This window comes from Trachemys scripta, chromosome 6 (assembly GCF_013100865.1).
Source record: "Trachemys scripta elegans isolate TJP31775 chromosome 6, CAS_Tse_1.0, whole genome shotgun sequence".
Classification (NCBI taxonomy): Eukaryota; Metazoa; Chordata; order Testudines; family Emydidae; genus Trachemys; species Trachemys scripta.
In genome coordinates, this window is record NC_048303.1 from 20,159,672 (window position 1) to 20,177,011 (window position 17,340).

At 42.3% G+C, this 17,340-nt stretch overlaps 1 protein-coding gene across 4 annotated transcripts in view; it reads right to left on the reverse strand.

The window, feature by feature from the left end:
* PDZD2 (PDZ domain containing 2) overlaps nt 1-17,340 on the reverse strand; it is a 192,957-nt gene that overhangs the window by 155,528 nt on the left and 20,089 nt on the right. The window contains exon 1 of one of the 4 annotated variants that reach the window (XM_034773802.1): nt 3,249-3,961. The exons of the other annotated variants lie outside the window; for them this stretch is intronic. The gene's annotated coding sequence lies outside the window, so the exon portion shown is untranslated. Of the gene's footprint in view, nt 1-3,248; nt 3,962-17,340 lie in introns of those variants that run through there. 4 annotated transcript variants of the gene reach the window in all.

Here is a 17,340-nt window from a genome sequence, read left to right on the forward strand (position 1 = left end):
TTTCTCTTGATGGTGCATGAGCCAGGAAAGAATTCAGCTGAGTCTTCCATGGCTGTAATTGGTTCTGTGGTCTTCATAGGTGAAAATGTAGTAAAAACATATTTTGTCAATGAAATAAGAGATATGACTTAGATCACACATAAAGCAGATCTGTGGAGAAGAAAACTCACTTTTACATAGTTGCTTTATTGCAAAAACCATATTTTTAACAGACTAACCTAAGGTCAAACAGTAAGTCAGTGGCAGAGTGAGGATTATTACAAAGGAGTTCTTGGCTCAATTCATTAGACCATGCTGCCTCTATTAGTACTTATTCAAAGCCAATGTCATTTGTTAATATTAACATTAGTAGTTGGTAATGGGATAAAGTGTTAAATGGCTTCTACAGAAGCATGTCTGTTTGTGAGGACATTAGAACATAGTACATGCATCCACGGAGTGTGCATTGGAGCTGATGGTTTTGCTATTTCACATACCATATGGAGTTATTATTTTCCCCCACACAGGGCTGACCCAGGGTCATATAGGCCCCTGGCAAATATCAGAACAAACTTCTTCACACCTGGTAGGAGATCATAAACAACAACATATGCACATCCAAACCTGCTTCACTTGGGGTGGTTTTGGGACTTGCTGAATGGGGAGAGAAATATCTGTCATCCTAGGGTTCCCTGATAATCCAATTCCACAAAATGGTTAAAAAAAAAACGGTTCTATTCTTACCACATTGAGAAGAAGTTCCTTTGTCAAGGAATACGGTATACATTTGAAGTTCACAATAAAATGATCATTTAGCTACCATATGCAGACAAAAGAATGGGATTCTCTCTGCTCATATTCAAAAGTCCACGCATAGGTATGCAGTCTGTTAAAACACAGCAAGATCCTGGTACACTGCCACATTTCTAGTGGATTAATAATCTGCAGGCAACACGCTTGTCTGACTGCAGAGAAATCACTAAATAAAAGAAATATAATTAAACACATTGTATGAATGAATAAAGCACTGAGACAGATTGGAGGACTAACCATTCTGACAGATCCGTGTAAAGAATGAAACACTAACTCATGATTCTCAACACCATAGTATAATTTATCCTCTACTTTAAGAGTCTTTTCTTTGGCATAAGGAGTAGAGCAAGTGACTCATGCTCTGATCCTGAAGGTGCAGAGTTCCTCTTGCCATGTAAAACTGATTTGAAGATCCGTTGTAGTAATAGGCTCTAAGAATGCAACTGAAGTCTAGAAGCAGGGATGCAAGCCAAGCTTCGCCACTTATCACAACGGATGTGCTTAGGCTAATCAAAAGGGCTCCCTTGTGTGTCCACGGATGAAAGAATAGAGAGGCAAATTCTCCTCTCTTCCTAAAGGCTATTCAATATTCGAATGGAGGCACAGCTCCCATGAAATAGCCAACAGGAGCTACGTGCACTTCCAATAGCAGAATTTGCTATAAAGACCACAAGATTGTTAAGAGATGTGTTATGTGCAAGACTGCTCCTATCTTCGCAAATCTCTGTGAAGGAACGTGTTCAGGGTTCTATCTACCTCCTTCCTCACCTGCACTTGACTAATGCCACCCAGCTCTCTCCTGTCTGTCTACAGCCGCTTCTTAAAGGCAGAGGCAAATCCCTTTTAAGCCAGATAGTGGAGCCAAAGAGAAACTTCCCATCATGGAAGAAAAGGGAGGGTAGTTACGACATCCGGTCTCTGTTGTGATGATCTGTTAGCACCAGTCAGATGGAAATGCAAACCGGAAATCGAGGATAGATGTGGGATGCAAAAGTCATGGGTTTGATGGCAGACTGTTCTGGAAGAGTGGGACACAGCCTAGCTGAATAGCTCTAAGGCCATTCTTATATAACAATTTATATTTTCAAAAGAAAACTTGTTATAAAAAGGGAAACACACTTTTCATAAGTGTTTTAGGATGAGAGGCACCATTAGCCAGAACAGTACCAGCAGAGATGCTAGCTAGCCTGTTTCATCAGCGTGCTATGTATATTAATAGTTTGTACACTAAGTGACTTTTCCAGAACAGTTCAAAATACAACTCAAGACTGCAGACACATTCACAAAACCTAGAGTTATAAGAGATGAATGGCACACACACAGAGCACGCTGTTGTGCAATACAACACTTAGATGCTCCCCATCTGTATTTTATTTCTAAAACATATTTTACTTATTAGTTTCACTTATAATGTCCCTCCAGTTCCACTGCAAAAGAGGGTTCTGCCAAAATATAGGGCTGAGCAGATGCCTTGAATTTGTATGAATATATAATAAATCTTAATAAATAAAAATTAACTATCCCTGTCCGTTGCATATACAAAATCCACAAATACAAACAGGCATTTTAGTTATCAAAAAAGCCACCATGTTTTGGGTACTGAAACTTACAGATGATTATATGCTTTTGGAAATAACAATAAATCTATATTTTTGCCCAAATTGAAATGCAGGAGGAAATTATTTCTTTATTAGAAACTTTTACAGTGAAACTTCATTTGGGAGATTCTTCTATACTAATCTTTAAGAACGCTTTCATTTTAAAATCTGGAATGTGTGTGTCCAACAGGAAAACATTGTGTGTCTTTAGTTGTAAAGGTTTTCTCCAAAGGAACTGTTTAGTGGTTTTGGGCAGAGTTCTGTCCCCACAGGAAATCATAACCTCATGTGAGATCATAAACAAAGTTTTTGCCCAACGTCTAATCCAGCTCCACCCTAATCTCCAAAAATATAGCCTAGATGAAAGGGAAACACTGACAGGAAGGTGTCAGCTCCCAGATGTCATGGCATTACAACTGTTCTGGTCACTACTGATTTTTCACCTTTGCACTGTACTTTTTGAGTTTAAATGTAGCTTCAGACAGAGCCGATTCAAGGCAGCAGAGGAATTAAGATTGACTCCTCCACTGCAGATGAACTGCCTACGGTACCACAACGCAGGTTACCCTAATTCCTCACACAAGTGGTCCGGCTAAGGTGCAGTATACAAAGCCAGTACCAACCCCAAAGCGAACGGTCTGTGGAGCTGGCAAAGAGGACTCTATCCCCGCAACCAGAAACCAAACAAACATTCATCGGCAGAATTCGGTGTGTGCCTCTTTTGCTTTCAAAATTAGGGCTGCTTCGGCACTGGGGTTGTAATCGGGATCTTAATTCCGCCTCCACTGACATTCAACCCAGCCCTCTTTGAGACCCCCCCTGCTCACAGCCCCCGGACACTCACACCAGGACTCCTACCTCTTGGCTTTTAATTCACCTTCATGGTTTCCCTTTTCTCCGCCGCTTCCTTGAAATCGCTCTGCGGAGCAGCTGGCGTCTCCGGGTTAATCCCCGCCAGGCTGGGTCCGCAATCCCCTGAGGCCGCTCATTAGTGTAATCACCTGCTGGCGGCCGAGCCGAGCGGCCCCGGAGCAGCGACAGGAGATCGCTCCAGCAGCGGCGGCGACGGCCCCCCGGGACGCGCTGCTCAGACGGGCTTCTTTACCCTCCCGCCCGGCTCCCGGAGCGGCTCGGCTCGGCTGGCCGCGTTTCCACAGGGCTGAACCACATGCCTGGGCGAGGAGCCGCTGGAAAGACCGGAGCGCTCTGCTCCCGCAGCGCTGCCGTTTGCACCGCGCCGCGGCCAGGCAGCGCGATCAGCGGCACCTCCCCGGGGGGCGCTCGGCGGGCACCGGCGGGGCCGAGGGTCGGGCTTGCGGGGGGCGGTTCCTTGGCAGCTGGGGGGCAGCCGGAGGGAAGCCGTTTCCAAAGCGCCGGTGGCTACTTCAGAGCCGCTCTTCCTGTTGCTGCTGTGCTGGGCGGGCCCATCCCAGAACCGCTTCAGGCTCCGCCGGGGGCCACAGGGCAGGACAGCCGGGTGTTTCCCATCCCGGCGAGAAGTGCGAGCCGATTTACCGCTGGAGCTAGCAGCCCGATGCTGCTAGGTTACAGGCTGCTCCGCCGGCCCAGCCTTTCTACCCCCGTGCAATACTCTCCTCCCCTTCCCCAGCTAACTTCCAGCAACCAGCTCTTCCCCCGGGAGCAGAGCGGGCTTCTCCCCACGCGGCCGGCTGCAAAGACATGAGGCAGCACAAGCCAGGCTGCTAAACTGTTCCTATCCCCTCCAGGGTCGGGATCGCGTCCTGGCTGAACTGAACTACTCCAGCCCCAGCAGCCCGCTTGCGGGGCAGGGTGGTCGCACGCTCTGCTTTTTTCTGTTAGACCGGTTAGCTGCAATTCGTGCCCGTCAGCCGTGAACACGATCCCCCCCCGTCAAACCCTTGCTGAAAGCAAAGAGCGCTCCCTCCAGACCCCAGTTAGTTAAAGAGATCGTGCATGCAAATCCTATCTTCCCTGGTTCAGGTTAATTCCTCGCTGAGGCTGCAACGAAGCTACAGTGTGTGACACTGTCATGACACATGGTGTTTGCTGCTGGAAGCAAGGTCGTTCTGCTGGGACACAAAACCGAACACCGTCTCACCTGTGAGCAATTAAGATCGCGTTGCAATTTTTCACAAGAGTTATGGCCAGTTTCCAACTTGGACCATTGCATTCCGGCTTCTTAAATTACCTTTCGGCTTCAACGGGATATTGTATTTTTCACTTCTGTCTGTAGGCTGTTTTGATTACACTCCATGCCGGTTACGGCTGTGTAGTGTTGTGATTGTACGGCATGTGAAAATCTTCAATCCTAGTTTGCAAAATATATAGACAGCTAAATTAGCAGGCCCCTTTGAAGCTCAGTAGTGGACGAGTAAAATCTTTTCCCCCACTACAGTCCTGCACAGAAGCCTTGCAAATATTTTACTTAACTTGATCAAGATGCCTGCGAGCTAAAATTTAAACTGCAGTTCTATTTCAAACTGTGGCTAGGTAAAAATGACCCTGTTGACATAGATCTGCTCTGTGTGTCTATATAAAACATCTCTGTTTATTTGTAGTAGCTAAAAAGCTGTATTCCTTTTTACCTCCAGTAGCCCTGCAGGGCCAATAGAGCTCAAATATGACAGAGTTGGATACTGTTCTGCTGCCTGCATTAACTAGAAAATTGTCAAATAAGCTCTGACTGTAGAATCGTTGTTGTTGGCAGTTCCTGAGCCAGAAAGATCTCAGCCTGACTTTCAGAGTGTGTGGAGAGCAGGCTTTAAAAAAAAAAAAGTCATCTCCTTTTAAATGGAATACATTTTCTTTGAAAGTCACCAAGAAGCAATAAATAGGGAACCATTCCATAGGACATTTACAGTCATTTTTCAGAGCAGGACCTCACCTTTTCTATTATGAACATAATAATAGTGATGGAGTAGCCTGAATTGCTGAGGAGACCTGTGATTTGATGGACATCGGAGAAGTGATCTATAAATATATCGGTTTGCTAAGCTAGTGATGCACTCTGAGATCCTTCATTTACTTCAAACACAATGCTGCTTTTATGTAAAATTATATACAACAAAAAATTACATTTACAGAACATCAAGCTTGCAAACTCAAGCACTCAGAAGGTAGGAAATGCCAGAACAAGATTGCAGGTGCAATCTTAATTCAGCCACCTAATGCATATGCATTATGATAGACTCTCTGATTACATGATCACATTTTTTTCCACAGGACAACCTTAATTCTGGCTTTATACTCACATGCACACCATGCCTTGTTGTGGGCTATGTCTCTCTGAGTGGGTACTTTTTCTTTTTGGCCAGTAGAGCCAGGTAATACTAGGGGAGAGGTAGGCAACCTATGGCATGTGTGCCGAAGGCGGCACGCAAGCTGATTTTCAGTGGCACTCGCACTGCCCAGGTCCTGGCCACCAGTCCAGGGGCTCTGCATTTTAATTTAATTTTAAATTAAGCTTCTTAAACATTTTACAAACCCTTCTTTACTTTACATACAATAGTTTAGTTATATATTTTAGACTGATAGAAAGAGACCTTCTAAAAACGTTAAAATGTATTACTGGCACGCGAAACCTTAAATTAGAGTGAATAAATGAAGTCTCGGCACACCACTTCTGAAAGGTTGCCGACCCCTGTACTAGGGTGACATCTACCTTGCCATGCGCATAGTTAAAAATAATGGATAACACAGAGAAATCACAGTCACCTTTATGATTCAGAATTACATTATATTTCTCCATTTTAAGAGTGCATTAATTCAGGACATACTGGTATCACTGTGAACTGAATCAGGGCCACATATAGCACACGGGGAGTGTGGTATTCTATAGGTGGAAGGAGGAAAACTAATTCCCTTATTTTAATATTTCTATAAGAGACATAAGGCTGCTTGTAGTAATTCACTAGTGACTATTAATGTAACAAGTTACACAACAGAATTGCAGCAAGAAACATACATGCAGGAGCTATAGTGAAATTAAACATGCTTTGAATCCATTTCTCTAAATGCTTGCAGTTCTCATTTAATAGAAAACTGGATGATCTATAAAAAAATAGGTTGAGCAGCTGGTATGCATTTCAAAGTCAGCTATTGTGATGCAAGTCAAAACAATATTTTAGTCATATGTTTTACTACAAGTAGAAGGATTAATGTATCAAGACATACATCAAGTTTTTAGAAAGAAAAATGGCTGTATACATGTAGAGATAGCCAGCAGGACTACTCAGAACAACAGATCCACTCCCACTGCACTACTTTACCTACTACATATGAAATGGGTGTCAAATTCATTCTGTAGTGACATTTATCATTTCAGACCAGGTACCAGTGCTACAAAATTAAGGCTATATAATTCCCTCCCTCCACTAACTGTCTCCCACTGCAGTTAACAGATGTTTGGCACACAGATCAACAGCAGAATATGGCCTTTGTGTAGTAACTAATCTTTTAGGTCCCAATCCTTCAATGAGTACTGCCTAGGCAAGGAAAATTTCAGGAATACGACCTCAGATAGTGACATTATCATTGCATTCATCGTCACTTAATGGGAGGAAAATGGTGTGAGGCATTTTTAGGGCCAGTGCTTTTTTTTTTTTTTTTTGCTTCTTACTTATCTGTTTCCATATGCAGTTAGCATTTTGGATGCAAATCAGCTAACTGTGTGCACAAGTTACCTGAGAGACAACTACACACCTAAATGATACAGAAATCTGACCCATAACATGCCATTATCAGGATTAAGAGTTAACACTTCATTGAGATGCATAAGGACAGTTCACAGCTCCCAGCTATGTCTATACAGCGCACCTTACAGTGATGCAGCTGTGCTGCTGCAGCCGTGCCATTGAAGGAGCATTGTGTGGCCGATCTTTATCGCTGGGAGAGCTCTTTCATCAACAAAATAAAACCATCTCCAACAAAGGGCAGTAGCTTCATCAACGGGAGCGCAGCTCCCACCGATGAAGTGCTGTCCACACTGGTGCTTTTCGTCACTGCCCGTGCTCCCGTTGACGAAGTGCTGTCCACATTGGAGCTTTTCGTCGCGAAAACGTTTGTTTTTTCATACCCCTGAGCCACAAAAGTTTTAGCGACAAAAGTGCCCGTGTAGACGTATGTTGTCTAAAATGGCACTACATTCCTTTCACACTTAAAAGGATACTGGATTCCTTACCAGCTCTAAGTGGTAGAAACCCTTCATTCTTTTAAAAAAGATGGTAAAAATAATCTCAGATGCTTCTGAAACTGGGTGTGTCATTGACAATACTGGATGTTTGACAGCACTGACATATTGCATATTACGTAATACACATTTTCTAAAGGCTCCAGACTCTCATAGATCTGATGGGGAGCAAAATTAATTAATTAAATTCCTATGATAATGCGATAAGTATCTATATCCAGGAGAACATCATGATGATCCATTTTTCCACGGAGGGGAACAACAAACCTCAGAATTCAGCCAGAAACCACACAAATGACTCAAAGGAAGCTTAAAATTAACCAACAAAAATTCAGCCCATCAGAGCAGAGCCAAGACTGTAAAGGCCACATTCTGCCACCAGTGTGAATATGGAGTCACTCTGCTGACATCCATATGTTCTCTGGACTGGAGTATACTCAGCCTCTGAGTTCCCTAACTCTCCATGCAGTCTGTCATCAAAAAGCCATAAACAGGCTTCCACCAGTACCAGACCAGATACTATCACATTATGTGCCTGAAAACACAGCAGAGAAAATCTTCCCCTTGCAAATAATTAACCCTTTCTTGCCCTCACACATTAACAAAAAGAGCCAATAAATGCCAGCTGTAAATGGCCCTGAAGAGCCAGAGATGAAGCCCAGGATCAGCGTCTCATAGCGCCATCTAGGCCATTCACAGGTAGGGCTCCACCTGTGTCTGTCACGGAGGCTGCAGAAGTCATGGATTCCGTGACTTTCCGAGACCTCCGTGACTTCTGCAGCGGCCAGTGTGGCTGACCCCATGGCCACCAAGTGGCTAACTCCTGGGTCGATGCTCAGGTGGCCCCAGGGACAGCTGTACCTGCTGCTGTTGGACCGGTTCTGCAGCCAGGCAGCCCCGCAGCCAACCGCTCCGGCCTCTGCTCGGGCGGCCCCTGGCAGCTGGCCCCAGGACCACCAAGCAGCTGTCCCTGGGGTGGCCAGAGCAGCCACTGCTGACGGTCCCTGGGCAGCCGCTGCTGGCAGTCCCTGGGAGGCCTTCCAAATCCTCCCCCAGCTGCAGAACCCCCAGGGTGCACCTCCCAGCAGTTCGAATAAGTAAGGAGTATTTATAGTATAAGTCATGGACAGGTCATGGGGCCATGAATTTTTGTTTATTGCCCATAACCTGTCTATGACTTTTACTAAAAATACCCATGACTAAATTGTAGCCTTATGCATAGGTGCTGGAACTAAGAGTGTGGGGGGTGCTGCTGGCTTGAAGTGGTTTCCATCATATACAGGGTTTACAATTTGGTTCAATGGCTCTCGGCACCCCCACTATACAAATTGTTCCAGCACGCCTGAGGCTATGCCCCTTTTGTTCCATACCCATCTCCTTGGAAGTAGCCAATAAAACAGTACTAAATGTAACTCTTTCTTTTGGGGGGGACCAGGAACAAGTTACTTTTTTGTTAAAAGTTTTTGATTATCATCAACAAACTCCAACCAGCTTTAGAACTGGTTGGAGGGAAAAAAAAGTTTTTTGAATAGAAAAAAATTGTGTTTTTTGGGGTTGAAAATGGAATTTTCAAAGGGAACAGGCAGCCAGCCACTGCAAGGGCTAAACTAGTATTATTTGTAAACTCTCACTCATTTCCCTTCCTCCTGCCATACAAAGAAGAAGAATTTTTTTTTTTAAATCCCGTAACCTCATTCAAGTAATACATTCTCACAGCAAACTGTAGTTTTGTAAGCAACAAACAGTTTTGGGGTTGTCCGGAAAAACCAAGAAAGAGCATTTAGAGGCTGCGTTATGCCCACCAACCCCACAACGACTTTCACTGCTCTGTTTTGTGTTCTAGAGCTTCCTCTGAACCAAATGCACAGAAGGGAGCTAGCAACCTTTTAACAATCCAACTTCCTTTTCAAAATTCCTCCTGTATGTCAGGGTCAGACTTTTCTACATGTTTTATTTCCGCGAGGTACCAGCCAATCATCGCAGAATAGCTGGTTAAATCAAAAGCAAAAAAGGTATTTCAAAAAGTCTTCCAGTGCAGCGAGATGCAAATTTCAAATAGCAGTCCTAACAGATAAAATAAAGGGTAGCAAAGACTCAACCATCTTTATGAATCGCTGCACCATCCCCAAAATTGGCTTCATCGCTGATTCAATCTTATCAAATTACTTGATCCATTCTGTAAAATGGCAGCTCTCCATCATGTGCAATAGGCCATTGAGAGCTGAATGAACACTGGATATGTGGCCCTGGGAAATGACTTCAAACACATCAGTGTGCTTTTCAAATAAGACATCTAGGAAGCATTTTCGAAGGGCAACAAGTGTTCGTGTGTGTGCTTCCTCACTAGAATTTGGTTCATAATATTGTGTCACTGTACAAAATCCCCTAGGTCCACATCCCATTTGCAGATGAATTCGAGTAATTTCTGGCTGGATGCTGACATCTTAACCAATGCCTCTTTACACCTCTTTTGGCATAATAAACAAAACTGATAGTCAGTACCACTGAACTGCTTCTTCTTTGCCAATGATGGCAAATCAACCCAAGGCTCTCCTTCCACTTGCAGTAATCTGTAAAAGCAGCAAAGAGTTCTGTGGCACCTTATAGACTAACAGACATATTGGAGCATGAGCTTTCGTGGGTGAATACCCACTTCGTCGGTGTGTCGTATTTGGTACCATTGTGTTTGTGGGAGAAGTGCATCAGTCAAAAGTCCTAACTCGATCCATTTCCGATGACTCTGTATTATCAAAATTTCCACCAACCAGAGAACCTGGAGCTGGGAGCCATGAGGGCAGCAAGTCCCCCCTGTCAAGCTGCAGAGGGTGACACCCTTGAATTATAGTTCTGTAGTTTAAACTAACATAAGGAAGTATTTCTTCACACAGCATGCAGTCAACCTGTGGAACTTGTTGCCAGCGGATGCTGTGAAGGCCAAAAGTATAACTGGTTTCAGAATTAGATAAATTCATGGAGGATAGGTCCATCAATGGCTAATAGCCAAGATGGTCAGGGATGCAACCCCATGCTCTGCATGTCTCTAAACCTCTGACTGCCAGAAACTGGGACTGTATGGCGGGATGGATCACTCAATAATTGCCCTGTTCTGTTCATTCCCTATGAACCATCTGGGACTGACCACTGTTGGAAGACAGGATATTAGGATAAATGGACCATTGGTCTGACCCAATATGGCCATTCTTATGTAGATTTTTTACGAATCAAATGACCCCCCCCCTTGCCTTTCTATAATTAACTTGCCCATGGAATTACACATTCTTCCAGACTATTAAACAGGAGGTGACATTCAAAACATGAGAACTCTCATTCTTTCAAAGTGGAATTTTAAGGAACTCTTGAATCTCTTATCTCTGTACTGTGTCTGTTTTAAGGGTGACAATATTCATAGCCCTCCCCATCTCCTTTCTGGAATATTGGTTCCAAATGTATTACATAAACCAGAAACCTGGCCCTTCAAGGATGGAGTTGTTTATGCAAGTTTATAGGGAAGCATTTGTTCAGTTAGCAAACAACCATGTTATAGCTGGGTTTTTTTTTTTCCATTCAAGCTTTATTTATAGACTGATCATTTAAAAAATAATTATCACATATAAAAAAAATATTCCTACTGTAAGAGAATATTCTGCCAAACACTCTTTACATAACTACAGCAGTAAAATAAAAATGTGTATGTGTTGCAGCTAAGTTATTTTGCTTTACTGAGCCTTTCTTTGTAAATCATAGAATCATAGGACTGGACGGGGCCTCAAGAGGTCATCTAGTCCAGTCCCCTGCACTCAAGGCAGGACTAAGTATTAGCTAGACCGCTTGTGCAGGGAAAGCCCTTGGCAGTCCGGGCCGGTTTGTGTATTGGCCGCCGCTTCCAGCAGCTCCCATTGGCTTGGAGCAGCGAACCACGGCCACTGGGAGCCGCGATCGGACGCGGCAGGTACACAAACCGGCCGGGACCGCCAGAGGCTTTCCCTGCACAAACGGCAGAACAAGTTTGGGAACCACTGAGCTAGACCATCCCTGACAGGTGTTTGTCTAACCAGCTCTTAAAAATCTCCAATGATGAAGAGATGCCACAACCTCCCTCGGCAATTTATTCCAGTGTTTAACCACTCTGACAGTGGGAAGTTTTTCCTAATGTCCAATCTAAACCACCCTTGCTGCAGTTTAAGCCCATTGCTTCTTGTCCTATCCTCAGAGGTTAAGAAGAACAATTTTTCTCCCTCCTCTTTGTAACAACCTTTTATGTACTTGAAAACTGTTATGTCTCTCTCGGTCTTCTCTTTTCCAGACTAAACAAACCCAATTTTTTCAATCTTCCTCCATAGGTCATGTTTTCTAGACCTGTAATCATTTTTGTTGCTCTTCTTTGGACTTTCTCCAATTTGTCCACCTTTCCTGAAATGTTGCGCCCAGAACTGGACACAATACTCCAGTTGAGGCCTAATCAGCACAGAGTAGAGCAGAAGAATTACTTCTTGTGTCTTGCTTACAACACTCCTTCTAATACATCCCAAGAGGATGTTTGCTTCTTTTATTTTATTTTTTGCAACAGTGTTGCACTGTTGACTCTTATTTAGGTTGTGATCCACTATAACCCCCAGATCCCTTTCCGCAGTACTCCTTCCTAGGCAGTCATTTCCCATTTTGTATGTGTGCAACTGATTGTTCCTTCCTAAATGGAGTGAGTACACTTTGCATTTGTCCTTATTGAATTTCATCCTATTTACTTCAGACCATTTTTCCAGTTTGTCCAGATCATTTTGAATTTTAATCCTATCCTCCAAAACACTTGCAACTCCTTCCAGCTTGGTATCGTCCAAAAACGTTATAAGTGTACTCTCTAAGCCATTATCTAAATCACCGATGAAGATATTGAACAGAACTGGCCCCAGAACTGATCCCTGCAGGACCCCACTCATTATGCCCTTCCAGCATAATAATAATCCCATAGATTATTATTTAGTGGTAATTCCAGATTTATGGGTGATATAACCATCTTACTTTGCACTAAAATAATGTGTTTACCTATTACACTAACACCACAAATTATTAAAAGTGAAAGAATTTTAAAGTTCCAGTTTACCTCTCACTGTTTGTTTACTATTTCCATTTCTCTAAACAATTAAGTCAGTTTCACTTTTATTTATAGTCACTTTCACTTCTGAGTTTCAGACATTGCAGGGGAATGTCTATTTGTTTTAATTGGAATCTTTTAAACACTGTTGGGAATATTTCTAATACTCTTAGGTTTTATCTAAGCTTGTTTTAGAAAAATTTCATTTGGGATCCAGATGTAGAGTTGACAGTGTCCTTTAAAAACAAAAAAGAGCGAAGGGCCAGATTCTAACTTCACATGAACTTTCAGCCCAATCCTGCATCACTGGTGTGGGTGGAAGGGTTCCCATCAGCTTCCATGGGAACATGATTGTGTCCATTATGCAGATCTGCACATTTCATCTCAGATAATCCTCTTTTGTGTATTGAGATGAGAATATTTCCATGAATATTTCTTAAAATATATGCTTATTATTTGTAGATCTATATTTAAATTCCGATCTTTTTCCCCTCAGGGTTAAACCACAGTTTTCTCACTCTTTAACCTCTTCCCAATATTATTTGTGTAACTAAAGACATGAACATTTTGTTTTTTGAATTTTTCTTTCCTTGTCTGTACAAAGGTTAGCATTTCAGAACGTAACCTAAGGACACTTTTACTCCAGAGAGATAATTCAGAAAGAAAACTATTTTAACTCCAGTTCTGTTGAGTGTAAAAAGTTACACAAGAAGTACAGCAACCATGGTGGGGAAGGGGAATCATAGTTATCAAATGGATTTTGCAAGAGCAGCAATCTGCATCTTCCAAGAAAACATCCTGAGACCACACACAGCACACAATGTGCCAGACATTTCATTACCCAGTAAGAGCTCAGGTTTATATTTGGAAACAGTATTTAAAAACACCAAATAACTAACTAGAGCTAGCTTCTATGCTGCTTCTGAGGCATTGATGGGTTTTGCAGAGAGCCTCTATCCCCTTTATAGAAATCCTTTAGCTTTGTATACAAAAGTTCTTCTAATATTAGTTGTCAGAAAAGTAAACCTACCAAACATGTGCAGCAGACTGATGGGAAGATCCAGCAGAGAAATAGCAAATCACCAGGACTTCATTTCAGAGCCATCATTGAGTATCATGAGTGATAGTGAAAGATATAAATGACTTACTCCAGGAAAAGGACCCATTGCTGATACCCAGTCCTCACCCCACCCCCTTTGGTGCTGAAAGTAATGTAACAGACAATGGAGATGGGACTAAGCCACTTTCGAAGCATGATCAAGACCTGGTGAGACCTGTGAGAGACAGAAGGAGCATGGGAAACAGAGTGTCAATCCCCTTTTCAGTCTCCAGTCATGGGCACTTAACAGCTAAACTGTTTGAACAGAAGTTGATAGGGGACCAAGGACAAACTTTTTGTCAGCAATCAGTCCTTTAACCAGCGTAGAGAGCACACAGACAAACTCAAGAAGAGCTCATTCAAGTAATGGAAGCACTGGCCTGCCACATTCTCAGAGTTACCATAGGAACAGTTGAGTGCTAGGGATGAAATTCATCCCAGTGCCGAGAGCCAGCACAAGGCCTATTTAGCACTTTTGCCCTCAGCATAGTACTTATGTGGGATTCAAGTGGCAAATGGGGCTTCTGCTGGCCCTCTCTAGAGGGTGAACTTCACCCTGGGAAACATATATTCCATGAGTGCTGCTCCCTAGGAAAGGACCAACTAACACTTTCCGTCCTCTTAAACACACAAAATAACCCAGGTTACAGCAGTGGCTGCCCCCTCCAGCATCTCTAGCTCCATCCTGAAGTCATTTATATTAGTCTCACCAATGCCCTGACTCTAGTATGTTAACCAGAGCTGCAGAGATTGTTCCAAATGTGCTTTTATTTCAGGCTACAATAGCTTCCATCAGTGCAATATATTTTGCTTTAAACCATATTATAGGCACAGTATAACCCAAGATCTCGTTTGCTTTTTAAACACTGCCAAGCATCCTGCATTTTATCTCTGTGTACTACCCAGTGCATGTTGAAATGTGCCATACACCCGTCACTTATTAATGCTTCAAGAATCTTCCTTAAAACATACACGAGGCTTATAGAGGATTGTGTCTCTCTTGATCGCTCTCATCAGACGCTGGATTGATATGCAGGAACATACTCTAGCTGTTTTTACGTATTCCATTTTTAAATCGTTTTGAGAATATTGCCAGAATTTGTCCTTTTTTCCTTAAATATGAGATCTAAATTGGATTCCTTGATTCAGGCCCCTCTAATGCCCAAATTCAATTATTCCTGCTAAATTAATCTGCAGGCTTCATTTCATACAAATTTAATCTGCTAGGCTTCCATCTTGGGTTGGATGGGTGCAGCATGCCTTCATTATAGTCTCTACATCATCTCTCAGCAGCATCTGGTACTGTCAAAAAGATCTTGCGTATGATGTTTAAGGCACTTCACGGGCAGGGTCCTTCTGCTATGTTAATTAAATTTACTTCACTTCATCCCTCAGTCTCTTTGGATCAGAGGTTTCTGACTGGTCCCTTGCTTCACCTGGGGCTAGTGTATTTTTTTATATGCCCAGTTTGTGAAATTTACCATCTCATGATAGATACTGGAGGCCTCATTCTTCTGCTCTAAACCAGCATAAATCAAGGGTAACTCTTAAGAACAGTGGTTTACGACTGATATAAGTGAAATCAGAAACAGATCCTCCAAATCTATGTTGCCTTCATCTGATATTTGAGATCCCTCCCTGCTCCAATAAAATGCCTATGTTTAAACAACTGCATTGAAAGATAGGAACATTATTTTTTCCAGGGGTATTAAGAATACTTCTTGTCTGACTGTACTATCCCTTCTACTATTATACTACTTATGAATAGCGTTTTAGATTAATCCAAAGGAATTTCATATTCTTCTTCAATTTTTAACATTGGGGTTGACTTCATTTTGCTAATTAGAGACCTGATCCTTCCCTCCTTGAAATCAAGAGCAGGTTTTGCTGTTGAGTTCAGTGAAAGGACATTGGGTTCTCAATGACTATACAAGAGTGCCTACAGCATCCACCACAATCTAAAGCTTAAGACTTCTAATCAACAACTACTCTAGCAAAAATGAAAGTCACAAAACCTTTTAACATTTCACATTCCCCCAGGCACATGCTTCTATTCTACGGGATGTAACCTTCAGTTTCTCAGGTGGATGCTGAAGAAAAGCACATGATGAGGATTTCAGTGATCTCAACAACATCTATCATTCACTTTTTTTCACATAATTGTGTGTATGAATTTAGTACTTACAAAAGGTGTTGGACTGACAAACCCTAGAGATTGCGGTCCTCTCTTCCCAGAACAAAACCATCATGAGTAACAGCAGTGCAGACTTCTCCACACTCTACAGCAATGTGCTTCAACTCTGACCTCTGAGAAAGGACCAGTCTCATTGCCTTGGTTGAGACTGCCTGCCAGCATGCCCTCTGGTGCCAGATGGGATGTGGACACTTATCCATCATGAATTAGATGAAGACGTCAAGATCTCCAGAGGCAGCAATGGGCCACGCTGGTGTAATTGAAGACTACTAAGCAAGGAAAACTGATATGAAGTATGCATGTGAGAGAGGATATATGAGGGGGAAAACTTTAAAACTTACCTGTCCTTACCAAACTATTCCTACTATGAAAACGCACCAGTCATGGGAATAATTTATATGGTTCCATTTAATTCTTTAAAAAAATATTGCATGCTTATCTTGATTCAATTGCTTTCCAAGGAGCCTGTTGCAACTTGCACAGGACTACTCACGAAAAAGGATTTTTAATTGAACAGGATACAATTTCATCCCTATGAATAAGTTTCCCATGTAAACAAACTTCTGCTATGCAGAGCTATGTACTAGACTTTTGAAAAGCTTTAGCTCTTAGGATAAACAGGTGAGTGTATAATATGCAAAGTTTTGTAAAAAAAACAAACTATGAATGTCTTTTGTTAGAGAGTGTTTGCTCAAAACAAAATTGGCAGCTCCAGCACGGTTGGCTTTGAACCTTTTATTTACAGAAAACCTAAAATAGTGTATCTGGAAACCAAATTTCAGCGGCATGTTGGCTGGAATAACCAACAAGGTGTTTTTTGTTTTTTTTTAAAAAGTCTGCACCAGGAGCATAAAGAGACAGAGTTCCGGCCAGGAGGAAAAATTTAGAAAAATACAGTTCAGTTTTTCCACTCTTTAACTAATGTAACAAACCTACAGCTAAATAAGTCTTCTCACTCTCCTACATTTCTGCCTCATAGATGTACCAGACAGTACTGGACAGTAATTGTTAAATTTCATAATTATCAGTACATCTCTCATAAGGTTACCCACATAGCTCAAATGTCTGTCTGGAGCAAGAGATGTTTTAAAAGATATCTTGCTATTACCCATTATGAAAGCAATCCTGTGTTAGAGTACCTCCAGTACAGACAGGTAGTCAGCAGTTCCATAAGCTAAGGAAAATTTCTAACATGACAGAAAAAGTGTATGTTGTGTGTGGGGTGGTGTGCGTGTTATACAGGGAAGCTCCCACTAACTGATGACTGATTTAAGATACAAGTGTATAGATAAAAAAAAGTTATTCACTTATATAATTAACATATTCACCAGTGCAAATGGTAATTTAGGGAGGTGGCAATCGGTGTATAATTACCAAAAAAAAGGATGAAAAATTCAC